We start from the raw sequence: 19,167 nt of genomic DNA, 5'->3' as shown, positions 1-19,167 counted from the left end.
TAGCAAGAAATTATGAAGTTTGATATGCAGTTTTCTGGTCCCAAGGGAGGCACCAACTAAGCTATCTCAAAAGAAATTACATTGTTATCATATAGCTTGTTTGTTGTGGCAAGCAAGCAGATGTTAGTCAACTACCAGAATAATAAGGCTTTGATATAATTATCTGATCTAAAACTGCAATAGACATAAGGAATGCTGTAAAGGTGGTTTACCACAGATTCAGTCCAGGTATTCATAGAGAAAGCTGAGATTAGTGATCTGGAGCTCTAGTACATTCATTGCTCACCATGCATTTGTAATTATTTAGGCTTACATGACTTACGTTAGGAGTGACTGTACATATTTTAGCTTTTAATATCATCTCTCATACTGAAAATATTTCATAGCAACTGTTTTAACAATGTATTACTGTTAACCTTGTAGGACGCTGGTGGCTTAGTTTCTAGCCAGTCTGTTTCGCTAGTGTTTCACCTGAGTTTCTTTTAAGTGATACCATCATTTGAATTTGAAGTCCCTTTGGGCTTCTTGATAAAGAGAAACTTGGAAGCTAAGACGGAGGTTTTGCACTTCCCAGAAGAGGCTGATTCTTATGACTAGCCAGCAGTCGTAGCCTGATCCCTAGCCCACATCTGGCCAGAGAAACATGCTGCATCTGGTCTAAGTAAATTCTTACGGTTTTCCAAAGCAGATTGCTCCTGACTAAGACCTTAAACCATCTCACAAGTATTAACTCTTTTTTACATGTAGTTTCTGGTCTAGGGCAGACCAATGGTGTTTTTATCACTTTGAGTGAAATCATCTACTTGAACCAAGGGAGGAGATGGGGATGTGCTGAAGAGATGATGTCTATTAGGTGCTCTCTGATGCCCTAGGCGGACGGTGTTGGGGGACACAGTAAAGGTGCCCAGGTTGATGGCTCGGTGACCTGTGCCAGGCACAGTGGCACTGCTGAGACCTGATAACACCTTTAAAGAAGGGTTGATGACACCTTTAAAGAAAGGTTCTGCTGCTAAATGCTGGGAAAAGGCAAGTCTGTAACAGGTAGGCAGAGTACAGAGGGGGTTCCTTGTCCTTTGTGATTGTCCTAGCCAGATGAAAAGCATTTCTAGCCTGGAAATGCCCTCTACAGTGACATCCTAAATCAGGACCCTCCACTTAGATTACGGGGAACCTAAAAATAGGGTTTCAGCATGGCTAATGGAAATGCCAAAAGGTAGATTTATCTACACTGGTTCTGTCATTGCACTCATGCCTTCTGAAATGGGCATTAGCTTTTCGGTGTCTGCTAGGTCAAATCTTGAACAAAGGAAAGAGGACATTATTGAAGATGTAAGTTCTTGAGCCAGTGCCAGAGGCAGGTTTGGTGACAGCACACTCAGGTCAGAGAAATGAGGTCTTGAGTTTGGTTCTGATTCATAGTAGGAAACTTAGAGCTGGTCTAATCATGCAGGGATCAAACCTAGCTCTTAGTCCTCTGCTGGTTAATGGATAAATGGCATGAGGGCACAAGACTCCCAAAATACAAGGGAACATCAGTACCACATTGTACATCAGTAAGTTCCTGCAGTTGCTGTGTTTGTACAGGACATTTTTAAAGTGTATAGAGGTCAGAGAATATTCAGGTCAGATACTATTCCCAAAGTTGCACTTTAAGTCTCTGGGAAATTGGTGATTACAAGCAATGCTCTGAGGAGATATGACTCTCTTGAGCTTCATTAAGTGAGCAGGTTCATAGCTCATAGCTGAAGTTTAACCCTGACTAGCAGAAGGAGATGTAAATGAGAATTGGTCCTTAATCTGTTTGGTTCCCCAGCAGTACGGCTCTTCTGATCACCTGGCTGAAAGTGAGAGAAGGATCTCACATACAAAAATCTGAATTAGTCCATCCATTCCTGGAGGAGATTAGGATAGAAAGAGATTGGAGCAAACTTTACCTTAAAACTATTTGGTACTACTCTAAAGAAGTGATACACCTTAAAGTAGCTCCTTATGATTCTCCATTAACTTTCTGAAAGTTGAAAAGTTGGAAAAATATTAAAAAATTAACCCAAATTATGCACATAAGTTTCTTCAAAGAGGGCGGTACTTTTCAAAACCAAGAAGCCTGGCACCACTCTTCACAGATGAAAAAAACATATCCCATTTGGAGCATGGGTCCCTGAGGACTGTCAGGTATCATGTATTCCTGCAACCCTCTGGGCTCATTTGTTTACTTATTTGGGTAGTTCGGCTTACAGCCATGCAGCAAAAGCACTAAATAAAGAGCAACTTATGTAGTCTATTATATACAACATTAAAATCAAACAGATGTATACAAAATAGAGAACTTAAACGTATATAATCATCTTTACCAAACACAACAAATAACAGGAGATACAAATCCAAGCTACAATTATCTGGCTCAGTTAAATTATATATTATAGCAGCTTCAAATTTCTTTAAACTAATTACAAAGGTGATGATATAATATGCCTGTGATGCTGCTGTCACTGAAGATTGCTCTTGCAATAATTCAATTCTTACTTTTTCCTCTCTTTCATTTTGTAAATGTCAAGTAGGCAGGAGTAAATAATTTCTCTAAAAGTAACACAGAGTCTGTGGAAAAAGTTGGGCTACTTCTCTGATGTCATCATAACATAGTAACAAGTAAATGTGATTATGCAAAGTAAGTCACTTAATGCCTAGATGCTTCTCCAAAAGAACCATATTCTGCTTAAATGACAGAAATATTACCTATGCTATTTCTTCTATAACGTATGCAATAATATAAAAGGTTTTGGTTTGACAGTGTGATTACAAGACAAAAATACTTGGTGAAGAAGTAAAAAACATACCTGTGAATACTGGTAAATGTCTGAATGGGAAAGCATTTTAGAGCTCTGGATGCTTTAGACTATGGACACTCTTCCTTAGTTTTACACTGGTGACTGCTTTGTGACTGCCCAACAATCGCATTTAATGCCTAGGAAGGTAACAGAATTGCCTTGATTTGTATGTCACCAAGCTAGTCTGTCTAGACTGTAAAAACTGCACGAATCTAACTGCATTTAAGATGTTTACCTAGTTACAAATGTAAAACCCTTATGAACATGTGTTCAGAAGGCAGAAACCATGCAAAAGCTGGTTATGCTTGTATCAATACATAACCATATTAAACTAAACTAAGCTTTGGGTTGGTTGTACCATCATATCCACTCCAATAACAGAGAAATTAAGAAAATTACCCTCCCTCACCAAAGAGGTGATCCCTAACTGTGTGTGTATTCCTTGGACAGAGTAAATCACTAATGATTTGTTTAAACAAATGCATTTTGCTTTGCATTGAAATGGATCAGGAATATATAGTTTCAACTCTTCTCATGCAGATGTGGCCTAAATAATAAAAACCCTATAAACCATATTAAACAGTCACAACCTTTGCAGAAATTCTGCAGTGTTTGTCATTTGGAAACATGGCCTAAGATGCAAAGCTGCTACGCAGATAGGTCTGCGCCAGCTCACATCTAAGTTTTGGGTTTGTCCTCTAAAGACAGAGGGAGATTACAGAGTTCTCACTGGGATATGAAGTTTCCAAAACACGAGGCTGCCCATGTATGCCGTCAACGTTCAAACCCACAGTACCATTTAATTTACCATCATGAACAAAGAACATTCCACGAGGTGGTAAACTGAATCTCACTTCTCGTTGTGCAAGCTGCTGACAGTTCGGAGGAAATCCAGATGCATTTGCATGGAGTAAACTTCTGTAAACATGTTCTGCACTCCAGCAGAGAAATAAATGTCAAGGTAAGCTTGGCAAGGGACAAAAAAGGATGAGTCATATTTCTCCAGTTTCATTCCAAAGATGCTATCTTTCACCTTCCTCAGTACTGCAGTCATAAGACTGACAATGTTTCTGCTCCTTTATGGGAAACAGGATTCAAACATTGTGGGTAAATGATTTAGTGGAGCGTCACAGTCATTTTTCACACATACTTTGTTTTCATTACCAAAATCTGGAAGGAATAAGTTTCCATATGCAGCAATCAATGTGCAATTGCCTATCTATCTAAAGTGTTTATAAGTCACTTCTCATCCATGCTTTTAGCTGATAAATTTACATTAAAATGTACAGGATGAAGTCATTTTATGAAAGGCTTCCTGATGAGTAATTAATGGAAAATGTTCTGTCCATTTTGCAAAAGAAGAAACTGAGGCAGCATCACTAAGACCACATTTCCAAGCAATCATTAGCTTTGAGTTGTTTAACTTCTGATTAACCAAATTGACACATCTTGGAAACTCATTTTCAAGACTGCTATGCACTTGTTATTTCAATGAAAGTTAACAGGATTTGTATGCACCTCACAGGTCTGAAATTCAGGCCAGCTACTCAGAAATCAAGGAATTAGGAATGAAAGGCCACTTTTGAAACGATTTGCACAAGATTACATGTGATGTCTGGGACACAGCCCAGAACTAAACTCAGTGCCCTAGCTCTCCGTCCCGAGAATTAACAGAGTAATTATCATTCCTGCTAACGCTACTGATTAGTATTAGTATTTTCCTAAAAGAAGCATAGAAAGTACTTCTGTCTAGCTCATCCCTATTCCCTACTGGTTTGTTAATCTGACTGCACCTAATGAATATTTTTTCTCTGGAATGATTAATTATTCTCACTTTAGTGAACAAAAGTCAGTACGCGATACAAATATTGTGATATTAAATGGAGAACCAAGCAGTTTATGAAAGGTTTTCAGCTGAGTTCATCATTGGTTTGTGCTAATCAGATCTCTCAGGTAAAACTTTGTGTGTGATGTATTCCTTTCGTCTCATGACCTAAGGTGTTGCCATTTCTGTTTTCAATTAAATTTTCAAAAAACTGAAATACATAGGAGAATTTAATGTTTACAGAAACAATTAAGTTTAAATATTTACATGCCTAATATCCCAGGCAAGGTTTTCAGATAAAGAGATTCCAGATTGCTGTTTATTAAAATTTACATTTATTCTTGGCCCTATTCTCCCTCCATTCTTCATGCAAAAACTAATCCTTGAAAATGCAGGGGAAATGTACTAACGACATAGTGTTATTCTGCATGATTACCATTGCAGAATACAGCTAGCTTCATTTTTTTGTGGTAAATTTCTACCTAATCCAGATGATATAATCCAGATTATATCTTGATTATAAAAGCATTTGTGGTCTGTTGAATTCACCAGCAGGCTGGAGATTTCTAAGCATGTCAATTTAAGACAATATAAGTAAAAATAAAGCTCATCATTTACAAAGGAGATGGAAGCTATGCTTTAATGTGTTCTTGATTGTTGCTTATGTACATCAATATGCATGCTGATGCACAGAGAAGACATTTATTTCCATGCCAATGAAAAACACCAAAACCTATTTTGAAAAAGCAAAGTCACCACATTTTCATTCAGTTCTGCCTGCTGTCTGTCATAGCTAAGTGCAAGAAAGAGAAGTATCCTGAAAGTCCATTTGGAAACCTTATGGCAAGCCTCTCCAAGGTAGCAACAGAAACATTTTCAAGACATGCATCTTGGTGTTATTGCTTTAGAAATCTCCTCAAATCGAGTTTCTATATGTGGGAGTAATTTCTGGTTCCTCTTGGTTATGAAGAAATCAAAGTTTTCTTATAGCACTGGCCCTGGGAGCTTCAGTTTTACCATTCTCAGGCTCCGTAAGTAAGTAGAGATGTGCAAGAGACAAATGCTAAAAGCAAGAGTTGCAATTTTGGTTCAGAGATGCTCTGATCTTACCTGCATGGATTCATTCAATTTTACATTATTCACACTTAGCAATGTGATTCCCTCAGCTATGCCTGTCCACATCCACTGAAGTGACTGGGGTGACAAGACCCCAGGAAACTATCAGCCCCTGTGTGATAACAGCCAAATAAGATCTTCCCTTACATCTTCTGTCCCCCATCACCTTCTCTCCCAGCCTACCCCTCATATATCTCTTCCTTTCCATTTCCATATGTCGGTTGCTATCCGTTCCCTGCTTCCTGCTGCTCTCTCTCATAGTATCTTTATCTTTGATTTTTAAACATTGGAAGAAACAGGTAAGTGAATTAGACCTGTCAAATCCATGCATATTGCGTAGTCGTGCCCTGTAACCATGCGATGTGTTTACTGTGTCCTCCCTCTGCACCTTTTCCCCAGTGACTCAGTCTCAGATCAGACTTTTGGGGGGTCCTGACTTCAGACATGAGCCCTTGAGCCAGCCTCCCATGGTTCTGCCTTATAGCGGAAAGAAGTAGGTGCTTGGAGACGTGTTCATCATCTCAAGCATTTTAGATGCCTACCTTTGGATGAAACTACTTGAATCTTGGAAGACCCTCTTTCTTTCCACCGACTAGAAGGGTAGCCCAGATAACTAGCTCAACAGCTGATAGCCCCATTGGAGATACTTACATTTGGTCAGACGGATCTTTAATTGTCCTACCCCATGTCGACTGGAGGAAGCCAAAGGGAGTTTGAAAGAGGGAGACAGATGAAAACCACAATTCCAGCTCTCAGCAGAAAAAAAAAACAATTTAGAGTTGGCAGTACCAAACAACTATCTACTGTTGCATGTTTTTCATGCAATTGACCTTTTTAAGTTGGCAATTTGTATGTGATATATAAAACAAGTTTCAACAAAATCCAAATCGACAGAGACTGTAATCCCCAGAATGATCTGGTAGAAAAAACTTTTGCACTGCAGGTTTGGCTTGATGCTTTAGATGTTAGAGCTGCCACTCTTCATTCAATTTCTGAACACTGAAGATTGGATTTATGGCCTTACAAGCGTGGAGGTGAGGAATCATAAGAAAAATGAGCATGCTGATTCACATGAAAAGTTTGTGCCAAATAAAGCCTTAAATCATTTTATGCAGCTTGTCATTCAGACATATTTGACTGTCATCCAAATTGTTGGAATTGTCTTTCATACAGAAAAAAAATCTGTTTATTTTTAGGGTAATTGGAAAAGCAACAGATTATCTTCAAATTAATGAATAGGTCAAATTGCTTTTATAAGCTTAATAATATTTTCCATTGTCCCTCCCTCTTTAACACCTACCTTTGTTGCCTAATCATTCACACACTTTATTTTTTTGCGTTTGGGTGAGTCACGAAGTGCACATTACGATGATAAATGTATCATCTCTGCTTCCTCTTGGTGTTAACTCAGAGGTGTGATTCACACCATAAACCTATTTTACTAATTCTATCCTTTGTCGTTCATAACCTCGACTCTGTTAACATCACCAGTACTGCTGTAATCGCATGTTTTTACTTAAAAGCTAACATAAAGGTTCTGTCTGCTTTACGTTTTATAAATTCAGTCTGGCACATTTTTTTCTGTTACACCAGTTATTCACATGAAATCACAAGTGTTATTGTAATGCAAGCTGAAGAAACTCACCTTATATATGAAGGTGATATTTCCCCTCTATGATGCTATTTAACTGATTTATTTGAGGTAATTCAATATTGTAAAAGGTACTTAAGAAGCTCTTTCTTTCCTTTACAGCTTAGGCCACAATTTCCAGTGCCATGTTAGAAAATTGATGCACCCTGTGTGTGTATCCCAAACAGAATCACCCTTGGAGCTTTCTTCCCCGACCCCAAAGATTATACTTATATTCACACGATCCCTGAAACCCAGAGTATGTACTTTGTTTCTCTGATTTCATGTGAGTAACAAAAGAATTTGTAATAGTTCTGAGACTGTAGTGGTCGATGATCCTGACTGAGAGCAATTATGTGTGTGTCATTAAAGCAACGTGTAGCTGAGACGTAATATTCTAAAGATAGTAATACATCATTATGTGTGCTTGTGACTCAATAGTACGGGAACATAAGATCTATTATAACATAACTTTCCAATAACATAAGTTACTGGAAAGTTAAACATAAAAGCATCACAATATGAGTTGTTTTCTATGCAATCCTTTCAGAAACAGGAGGCTCCATCTTGAAATTAAATCCCTGATTTACCATGTTTGTGAGCTCAGAGGAAGACAGAGTGATCAGAAATCACTGGTTAGTGATGAGGTGGAGGGAAAATGGTGAGATCTTTTAGAATTGAACACAAAAGCTCACACGCATGCTGTGGGAATCTCTGAAAGCAGAAAGATAACCTTTTTCAGCTTCCAGCCTTAAAAAAAACCAAGCAAGTGCAGAGACTGTTTCTTGTAGCTACAGGGGGTGCTTTTTTTTCTGAAAACAAATAATTTCAAATATAATGTTTTGTCCAGTGATAACCAATAACTGGTGGCCTGCCTCTCCATCCAGGGCTGAATACGTGCCAGATTTATTTGGAAGGGGCTTTGCAGGGAAGTGATGTGGGAGTATGTGCCATGAAGTTGTTAAGAGGTGGGGGAGCCAGGAGGGGCAGGTGGGGAGCGGTGGTGTAGGAGACTGGGAACCTTCCTAAACTGGCTTCTCCCTGGTAAATCTTTATCTGTTGCTCCAGTGGGACAAGACCTACTGAATGCAAATCTGCTAAGGTAACCAGACTGAATAGCCCTAGACCAGTTCTCGCTCCAGCCCTAGACCAGGAAATTGCACGGCAAATTGAGTGATGTCTTTTTCACTCATGCAAATGGCAATCTTACTGTTAACTTCAGTGGGTGAAGACACGTCCATTAATCAAAGCACCTACTGGGACTTGCTCTTTAAATGTCTGATTTGACCACGGATCTTTGAACATCTTTGGTAGCCATTTCATTCACGATGTTTAAACAGCAATAAAAATCAATTTTCCATTTTCATTCAAGGATGGCAGTTGGAGTAATTTTTGACGTAATTCAAATTTCTATGACCAATTTTAACATTAAACAAGGAAGTGGGGTACTACTTGAAAAGCTCCTTTCCTTGGAAAACTGATTTATAGCATGACGTTGAAGAAAGAGACCAGGACTACCTAAACACTCGCTATCCTGTTTACTACGGCTATCAGCTGAGAACTAGTGTACGCTCATTACAGAATGGTTAGTTGTTCTGGTACGGCTCACCTATCTGGGGCTTTCTTCTTTTTTTTTTTCTTTCAGGATGACCACTGCCGGCATAGCCTGGCTTCAGAGGAGCACAGCATGCAAAAGCAGCTATTTCCATACCCAGGAGCTAACCGGCCCCTGCGACGCCTCGCCGCCCCGTCCCACTCCCACCCTTTCCACGGCGGGCTGTGCCCTCCCTCCCTCCTCAGGTGGGGACGCGTCCTTTTCCCGCACACCGCCCCGGCTCCTCCGGCATTCGGCCTCGGCTCCGCAGCAGGTCCGACGGGATCGGACATCTGCCAGAGGCTGCCCTTCAGCAGCCGGGCCCGAGGAGGTAGGCACAGTGACCGAGAAAGGCTTCTCCCAAGCAAAATGTGACTTATTCCTAGGAACAGAGCACTCGGGGAGAAAAATGTTAATGTGATACAAGAGAATGTCTCACTCGAGAGGTAGGCAGGCCTAACTCTTCCTTGGACCCCCCCTTCCTGGATGGAAATGCCTCTGAAAAACTTAACTTTTCTTAGCTTCAGAGCACATCTCCTTTTTATAATCAAGCGGCTCCTCTGTTTTCTGTGTCCACGAGCCACTCTTGCCAAGCTCATCTGGTGAAGAAACTAATGGACACTGGAAACATTCCTCTGACTGCCCTGCTTCGTGTACTGCGTGCTGCACACCAGCACGAGAGGACTCCCTGTGTCTAAAATTGAACTGTCTCTTTATTAACAGCCTCATTTACCGGGACACTGAGCTAGCAAATCAGATGCACACAACTTGCCTGGCTGTGCTGCCTCCAAGCTCTGCCTTCCTGCAACTTGTGCTCTTCCCTCCAAGTTTAATTTCATCTGTAAGTACTGGTAGGTGGCTGGCTATCTCCTTTTATGCTGCTTATTGCACTGGGAATCTGGGGAAAACTCCTGAAGTGATTTGTCTCCTTGCTGCTTTGACAGACCATGCCATGAGAAAGGCACATGTAATATTCAAAAAGATAATGAAGCGTCTCCCGAAGTCTCTATAGTCCATTTTAAAACCGCTTGGAAATCTTCTTGGTTTGTGTTTCTTTTAATTATTAGTTGGCAACAGATCAATTATTCTACAATTCGCACTCAAAGAGTAATCTGTAAAGTCTTCATACATGCAGATGAATCTTTTTAAGTAGTGTGTATATATATAATAACCAAAATAAAAACTACTTAATTTTGTGTGTTTTAAAATTCTGCACATTAAATATGAATGGCATTATCTAAAGAGATAATCTAAGGATTTATTCTTCTTAAAAGCAGTACCTATTATCTTGGTTCAGGAAGTAAATTAAATACTTCAGAATATAGACTATCTTTCTGAATATAGAAAAAATGGGGTGGGACAAATTTTTGCTGCATCTTATATTACTTGTAGGGAGTAGTTGCTTTCCTGGTGTCATTGCCAATGATATAAACATGTTATTGCTTGCTTGTTGGCATACAGGCTAGAAATAAACTTATTATCTCTTTAATATATGCCCTTCCTGCTTGGTCTCAGGTTTCTGTCCAATGAATTCAAGAGTTACTCTCAGCTTTCAGGCTATGAGTTAAATCTCAGCCCCACGAATGTCAGGGGGAGGTTTGCCATTACATTAATTGGGACCAGGATTTCACTCAGTGAGTATTTCTTGGAGAAGATCTTAAATATTGTGTTAAAAATCAAATGAGAGAAATCTCAATTTACAAGTATGTAAGGCATTCATTTCTATCCTAATGTAAAATGACATGGTCAATACCCAGAGGCAGTTAAATTAAGCCTGGTTAGAGCTTTTACTTGCAGCTAAAAATTCAGCAACTCACATCTAGAATAGATTTTGTTTTTACTAAGAGAGAAACAGACTCCAGATATTTAGCTTGTGACATAGCTATGATTTATTTTAGACCATGCATCAGTCTAGAGTGAATGGCTTAAGCTGCCAATGTCAAAGGCTAGTTATCTTAGAAGCCCTTCTAATTGTGCTAGAAGGTTACGCATCAAGTTACGCATAATTGTGCACAAGGTTCTGTGGATGGCCCAACACACAGGCATTTTTCCTGAAAAAACAGATTAATACATCAGCCAACGATTTCTGTCTTAAAAAGCAATGTGTTGCTTCAGTGACAGTTGATTAGTAGTGCTCTTTAGCTAAAGAAATCCAGTTGCCACTTGACAGCGTGAAGACTAGTAACTTCTTAATACACCCAACAACAGCATCTTGAATTTGGAGCTTACCTCAGTAATACCATAGCCTATGTGTACTACACAATAATACATAACATTTCACAGATACTATCCCCCTTACCATTAGGCTTTCAGTTGGAGCAGGAAGAAAAAAATACAAGCTCACTACATAAAAATACAGCCTCGCTATTTCTGTGTAAACTTTCCAACACAAAAGCAAGCTCAGATCATCGGAGTGGTGAAGAGAGTGTTCAGGGCAGCACCCAGGCTGTGCAAAACCGGCTTTAAGCCAACTTTATTTTCTCCTGGTTGTGGAACCCTGTTGGGGCTGTTGTATAGCAGAGGATTTAAAGGCTAGCGTAGATGCCAGCAGTCTCAAAAGGGCTATTTTAGCAGCCAGGATTATTGGGGCATAAAGGAACCACAAAGCCCTTGCTCTCCGACTGCCTTGTGCCAATAGCACGCAGCGAGGGAGTGACAGAAGACGCTTATAGCATATGAGGTTTTTGCTGTTCTCGGGGAATATCTTTGTGACCAACTCCTCTGGGATCCCGGAGTCACGCAGATCTGCCCCGGTTTACCAGTGCACTGGTGTTATAGTTTTGGGGAGACAGCTGAAGTGCTGCAGATTACATTTTAAAGACGTGATGCTGACAAATTAAGTTCAAAGTCTTAGCAGGGCCCTTCCAAGTGGCAGCTCTCCAGGGCTGGACAGTTATAGCAGTAACTTCTATAAATCTTTTCAGAAGCTCCTTGGGCTTCAGATACTTCCAACATTTCGTCATTCCCTTTAAACAGGGAAAATTGCCCAATCCCTTTTTGGAGGCCAGCATAATTATACTCTCGGAAAATAATAATAAAACCAGAACATGACAGTTCACACCACATGATAGAATTAGTTAATTCTCACAGTAAATACTGGCAAAAATGTTAATACAATGGCTTTCTTGGATGCACTCCTGTAAACTTATGTTGATGCAAAGAAGTGCAAAAAGAGCTTTTAAGAGATTTGTTTGGGACTCTTCTTTGTAGCTGGGGAGTAGTTTCATTTCAGCTATAAAACCTCTGCCAAGCTGTGTACATGTCTTGCTGTCCAGTGTGCATTTCTTTATTGAAACATGTCCCAAACAAAACCAACCACAAAATGTTTGTGTTGCTTTACATCTGCTGCTTTTTCCTCCATCACATTTGCTTGCTACTGGTATCCCTGTTAACTAGAATTCTGGAATATTTTGGAGGAAAGAAATGTGAACAGAAGTGTCAAAGAAGTCTCTTCTATCTACAGCAATAAAACTGGTCACATTATTATGGCCAGAAGCTCACAGGACAGTTCACAAGACAGTATGAGCTATATGCTCATGTAGCTGGCTACCTCCATGAATGATTCAAAGTATCACTTGTTTAAAAAGGAAAACTCTCTGGTGAATGCACACTTTACAGTAAAGAGTCCAATGAAGGCATGCTGTTTTTCTGTTGTGACTAAAGTTATCATGATAAAATTTAGCATCCATCCTCACATACTGTATGTATAACAAATCAAAACAAAACAAAAGAAATCAGATAGAACCTGGGACAGACAACTTCACATGGATTCAGAGGAAGAAGAGACTCAAACTGGTGAAAATTCAAAAAGAAAATGAAAGGAAATACCAGTCTGGCAAATTCAACAATGCGATGCACTGCGTTTGGACCCTGCTACATTTCAGACTCTCAGAATACCTTCACTTGGCAAGGCACTACACTGCCTATCACTCATAATTTATAAGATTTTGGTGTTCACACAATGTCTTAATTGAATTAATTCATCTGACACAAAGTCCTCTCTGTTTCTTACAAGGATAAAAGGAAACAGAGTTAGTGCCATTTATACCACCTTAATTGAATACTCATAAATGTGCTGCTGGATTTATACCAAGTTTTCAGTAAGGTGAAAATCACAAAAAGAGGCAATCCAAAGGACTACTGGATGTGAGAAACTTTTCCTAAAGCATAAATTGTTGCAAATTCAGAATTGCAGTTTAAGGAACATCTTTTGATTTCTACCTATAGGTGTGATCTAAAAGAGAAACTTTGTGATTACTAAAAAAAGAACCATGCTAGCTGGGAGAAAAGAGGTTGTAACTGGAAGAAACCCAGAGGTGTGGCTGCGGTGCTGGTGTGGTTGCCATTTCAGGGCTGATGAAGCCACAAGGCCAGTGCTGGGGAGGCCCTTGCAGACGAAGCGTGTGGGAACCGGAGGATGGAGCTGGTGGGGGGAGACCTCTGTGAAGCAAAGAGTGGCTGGTGGCTTTGCGGGGAGAAGAGCAGCTCTAGCACAGAGCAGGGCCAAACCAGAAGAGATCAAATTGCCTCAATTTTAACAAGCAATTAATTATATATGGGGGCTTTTTTCTGGGTGAAGAAATTGTATATGCTCCTATAAACTCAAAAATGTACGTTTAACGAAGTCTCAGCGTGGCTTGCACAGCACCTTGAAAAACAAAGCCTGTGTTTACAAGAGGAATACTCAGAGAGCCAAGGTGTAAGGCCTGTGAGGAGAAAGGAGCTTTGCCTGCTACAGTACTTAAATACTGAATCATTTCCAGTATTCTGTGCCAGATAATCACTCTGGTGCATGTAAGTTGTACCAGTATGATCTGATACGTCAAGAGGCAAGCAGGTTACATCAGTTGTCTTGATCTTATCAGAACACAAAACCCATGTCTCTTTTTTGTGTTCAATGCATCATTTCCCAAAACATTTTTCTTGTGTTCCCTTCCCAGATGAACTTTTCCATTCATTGCCTGCTAATTCCTCGATGCAATCTGCATGTCCCAGCACAATTCCTTTAGTTTGTGATCTGCTGCCTGAGCATAACCCCAGAATTTGTTTAGCTGTCATTCCAGTAGCCTGAAGGCTATTTCAGTCACAAAGCGAGCAATTCAGTTGCCTAACTTGGGTACCCGATGCTATTTGAGAAGCTCTGGGGTATCTAAGCCACCCATCAGAGCTGATAACACAAAATCCGTGGGAGACCTACACCCTTGTCAAGTGGCAGGTAGAGACGAGGGTGGATGACCTTTGGTTCATGTGAAGTTACACAAGATGCCTACATTTGGGTAACTGGCTCGATCCTCAACAGCTTAAATATAAACCAGTATTTTCATGCCTGTTAACTTTTCCTGGTGCTGTACATCTCTTCTTGCAGCCTGTTTTCTGAAAAGCAATTAACAAGTAATTATGTTCTACCTCATCTCAAACTCATGTAAAGAAAACTCAAGTACAGGAAGCTAGAATAACAGTCAGAAGTAAACTGTTATTTACACTTTTACCCATTTGCCATGTTAAACATATGCATCATTCAGTTTCTAAGCTTGGTTTTCAGTAGCCATAGAAACTGAAGAAGACTGAAAAAGGCATCATTTATTTCCTTTTTCATTTACTGATCTTGAAAAGAATTCCTGAACCTGCAGTGCTGTATTATATTTCATGCACAATTGCTTCCAATCTAATTTTATGTCAAGTACTGTATATAACTTAAAAACATTATCAGGTACCTCATATTTTAGCATTTGGTATTAAAACTGCAGCAATGGTTCAGTGTGGTACTATTATTTTGTTTCATTGCACTAAAAACAAAAAGTGCTTTCCTTGGTGACTGTCCACCCTAGGAGTAGATGTTTTCATATACTGTGTTCCTACTTTATAGTCCTACCATTTTTCATTGCTTGCTACACACCCTCCTTGGCTGCTGCTGAGAATGATGTTTGCAGGAGGAAATCGATGGTAAAGTACTGATGCTAGAAAAATACTTAGCACTGCAAAGCTGTTCCTATGGCAACTGGGGCCTACAGAAGTACTAGAACATATATGAAACCTTATGTAGTTTTCAAGCACAGTGTTTTTGCAAATGCCCATCATTATAAAAACACCTTATTATACCATTTTTTTCTGTTAAACTTCCTAGACATACATGAAAATGTGTTCAGTATTTTTAGGAACAGACTTCTTTAGATATCATGACTAAGTCATTACTTATTTATGCTTTTGGGATGCCATATCCCATTACTACTGGATTTACAAAATTAAATCATGTTAATATTAAAAAAGGAGATAATAGTCATACATATTCAAGTATGTTATCTTGAATAACTTAAATTTTCTAATGAAATGTGGATGTAAGTATCTAGGATTAAAAACCTCCTTTATTTTTCATAACTAGATTAATAAATATATCAATCTAGTTAAAAAATTAACCTTGTATGTATTTTCCTGTGTGAGTTGCCTCCACTTTCTGAAACAGTCATTGGAATACATTAGAAAGTCCTGATCTGGTCCAGGACCCTGATGTAAAACTCGAGGTTTGCCACTTACGCGTGCCATACGTGTGGCCGAGCTCCCCCCCTCTGCCCGCGGATGGTTTTGAGGGGCTGCACAGCCTGATACCAGGGTGCAGCCTCCTCCTGCTCGGGGGTCCTACCCGGCGCAGAGGGGACAAAGCGGGGAGAGCAAGGCAATCAGCAGTTCTCTGTGCTACCAGGTAATGTCTTCCTTCACGAACGCACCTCCTTGCATACACAGCACTTAAACACACAGAAAAATAAGCATATGACAAACCGTAGGGCTGATCCAGGCTGCGGGCGATCAGTCCTTGCTCCAGCGGTAGCTGGCGTGTTAGCAGCGGCAATTGTGGTAGCACCCATCTGCAGCTGGCTTTCCCGTAGATGCACCCCTGGTGCCTGCGTGCTAGCCCGCAAGTTTGAGCTTGTTCCGACTAACTCGTAGGTGGACAAGGGTGTGAGAGTATGGCCCATGATCCAGCCGTGCCACCATCTGTCCAGATGCCAGAAGCAGGGAATACTCCAGAAGCGTATTTCCCTCTGTGCTCTTGCGAGATTTGCTGTTTTCCAGCACAGAAGATCTTTGCTCTGCATCTTTAGCTTTTCTGTGCACCAGGCCTTTAGAATTTATGCAAATTAAAAAAAAAAAGTGTCTCTTATGCTGCAGTTGGTCCCTTGTCCCAGGCTGTTTCCACCTCAACAGCCAACTACTAAAATTTAACATTCAAATTCTTCCTGGGAAATACAGGCAAGAGTCTTGTCAGCAAAAATGAATATCCATGCAAGGAGCTTCATGATACAATGATTTTAAGGTAACAATTACTTGCTAGTGTTCTTCTTTCTCAGCTACTGAAGAATTCACCATCGACAGGGTCTTTCAGGCTTTCTCCTAGGACTGTCTTTTATTAATATAATTAAAGGAACAGAACAATCCATCATCTTGCAACACTGGGATCCTTAAAATGATATTTCAGGCTGTGTTTCTGTCTGGCCTCCTACTTGATCCTGAGTGGGGGCCTACAGTCACCTCCAATGGGATTAAAGAGGCCACGTACATACCATTCTTCACCGAACACCCCACATGAAGGGACCTGGATTAAGGTCTCTCCCAGAACCTTCCCTGCTTTGGGGTATTTTTCTTACAAGCTGTTTTACCCCTATTGTCCTCAGTTACCATGATACGACACAGAGGAATGGGTAATCCTCAGAGAGATTTGTCTGGAAATCAAGAAATAGAAGACACCAAGTGCCATCCTGTACTATCACAAGCACTGCATTAGAAATGTATCTATATGTAAAAAGCAAAGGACCTTAAAAAGCAAAGTTTTGTTTTATAAGTTTAAAGCAAAAGTGACATCCAGTGGCCTGCAAATCCAGACAGATTGTTGCAGTTTGTATTACAAAAGCCCTGCAGAATTTTTTGAAAAGCAATTTCATCTTCTTTGCTGACTTCCATGAATTTGCTCTTCAGTAACCTCTTTTATAAAGTTACAACGCGACTTAAAAAATAAAACCATTGCGCTAGAGTGGTGAACAAATTTGGTTTGAACACATAAGTTTCTCAATAACACCACAGTGAATAAGAAAACATTTAAAGATTGCATATAAGGTCAAGAAGGAGAAAGGTTAACTTCACAAGGATTTGAATACTTCATTCTTGACACTGAACCTAAGGAATGCTTTATATTTGCTTTCTAAAATTAGATCAATGTGAGTGTAGACACTTTATAGGCAATTTTATAAATGTGAGTAAATAATGAGCTTGATAAGATGTGCCTTCTGGCTAAACATTTTCCAGATCACTCTGCAAAGATGTCCCGATTCCACAATGTGCTAATCATCTCCTAGGACATGATAAAGCCCCCTGGGAGGCAAGGTCCTTTTGCGAGAAGTGAACCATGCAGCAAAGCAACAGTTGTGAGCAAAATTGGAAGAGCCGCTCAAATGCAAACCCAGTGATAGGAGGGAACCTAAACCCCCATGGAAAGGCGTGAAGAGCATCCGCACCCTGAAACCAGGGCAGGCAGGGAAGCACTAGGCTATGACATTTTGCAAACCCAAACTATTTTGCAATGTGCTCTTGTCCTGCCTTCTCAAGTGAGACTGATTTCTGATGTGGATAAACCTGCCCATATAACTCTGCTAATACACCTCTGTCCAGAACTGCTCGCAGGGTTTTTTTTCTATGAAGAGATTAGACATAAGCAGTTTTCAATTGCTGGACCTCTGCCTTCTGGTACTAAAGGCTATCAACACACACAGTAAATCCCAGAAAATAAATGGGAGAAGACAAAGAAGAAAAATACAACCAAAAGATGGTTGCACACACAAGGAAATGAACAGTAAGAGATGATAATCAAAAAGACAGGAGCAAGAGGCTTTGTAAAGGAGGAAAGCCTACACAGTTGCTTTGTCATCTTTCCTGGAGCAACCACTAGGAACAGGAAGACTATACAAATACCACTGCAGAGTCACCTTTTTCTCTTAGTAAACCAAGACCTGAGGTAGTCACTTTTTCTCACGTGTGCTCTCTCCCTCCCTTAGAGTTGTCTAGTCATCATATTGGAGACAGTTTCAAAGGCAAGTAAACTGTCACATCAATTTTCACTTGGGATTCAAACTTACCTAAACAAGAAGGCCTGTCTGTATTCAATAACTTTTAAAAACAGTTGGAGAAACGTTAGTAAAACACTAACTTTTTTGAGTTATTTCAAGGGCAAGAGGCTCTAGAATAGACACATTTTGAGCAGTGGCAATCGGGATCTGGAAAGACTGCCAGTCAAAAATCACATGAAAGGAGTGTGGTAAGGAAGCGAGAGAAGTCCCTTCAGAACAGCTAAAGAAATATAAATATCCTCGATTCTGCCAGCTTGTGCCTCTTTAGCAGAAACACTCAGCCGCAGACTCAGAGGCCTTGGGAAGCAGCTGAACGGGTGCTAGTGGCTCCTTTCCTGACTCAGGGGGATAACGAGAGACAGAGATTGCAATGGTTCTTCTGCAGTCACATCTGCTGAACAAGAAGTGCATTTGATGAGGAATGGGTACCTTTCCATTAAAAAAAAATAAAATCACAGTTCCCTCTCTGTTGACACAGCAGTAGGGCACCTCTGTAATCAACCTTTCCACCAATGGACAGTCTTGTTTGGGTATCTTTCGTTGGCAATACAAAGCTAAAAGAGGAAAGAGACTTTAACTAGGACACAGCCACCAAGTCTGGCAGCGTTCCCTTTGAATATTTTTCTAAGGACTTTGTCCATATGAGTTCTGAGCACAAATGCCAAATGACATTCAGAAGAAAAAGATTAAGCTGATAAAACTGTGCAGCAGGTTTTTTCTACTATTTTGGCTGCCTGTGGTACACAAATTACATTACATTTTTTGTTTGATTAAAATGAAAGGAAGTAAAAGTAGGTACTAGCCTTCCTTTTTAATTAAACTGATTAAAAAGGATCATCTGCGTGTTTGTCCTTTCATATTTCACTAGCTAAATGGGTTCTCAAAAGAGCTGCGCTGCAAGATAGGATATCTCTAATGTGGTAGCAATTTTTTTTGCAGGTATCTACTCACTTTATCTGGATGCCTCATTGTTAATAGTCTCCCCTGCCCAGGCAGCTGTGCCTATGACAGCAGAACAACATGTTCCCTCCAGTACAGCATGTGGAGTTATTTCATGTCCAACC

The sequence above is a fragment of the Harpia harpyja genome, chromosome 23 (assembly GCF_026419915.1).
Source record: "Harpia harpyja isolate bHarHar1 chromosome 23, bHarHar1 primary haplotype, whole genome shotgun sequence".
In the NCBI taxonomy this organism is placed as follows: Eukaryota; Metazoa; Chordata; class Aves; order Accipitriformes; family Accipitridae; genus Harpia; species Harpia harpyja.
The sequence above is the reverse complement of the archived record's forward strand: the minus strand, read 5'-3'. Positions refer to the sequence as shown.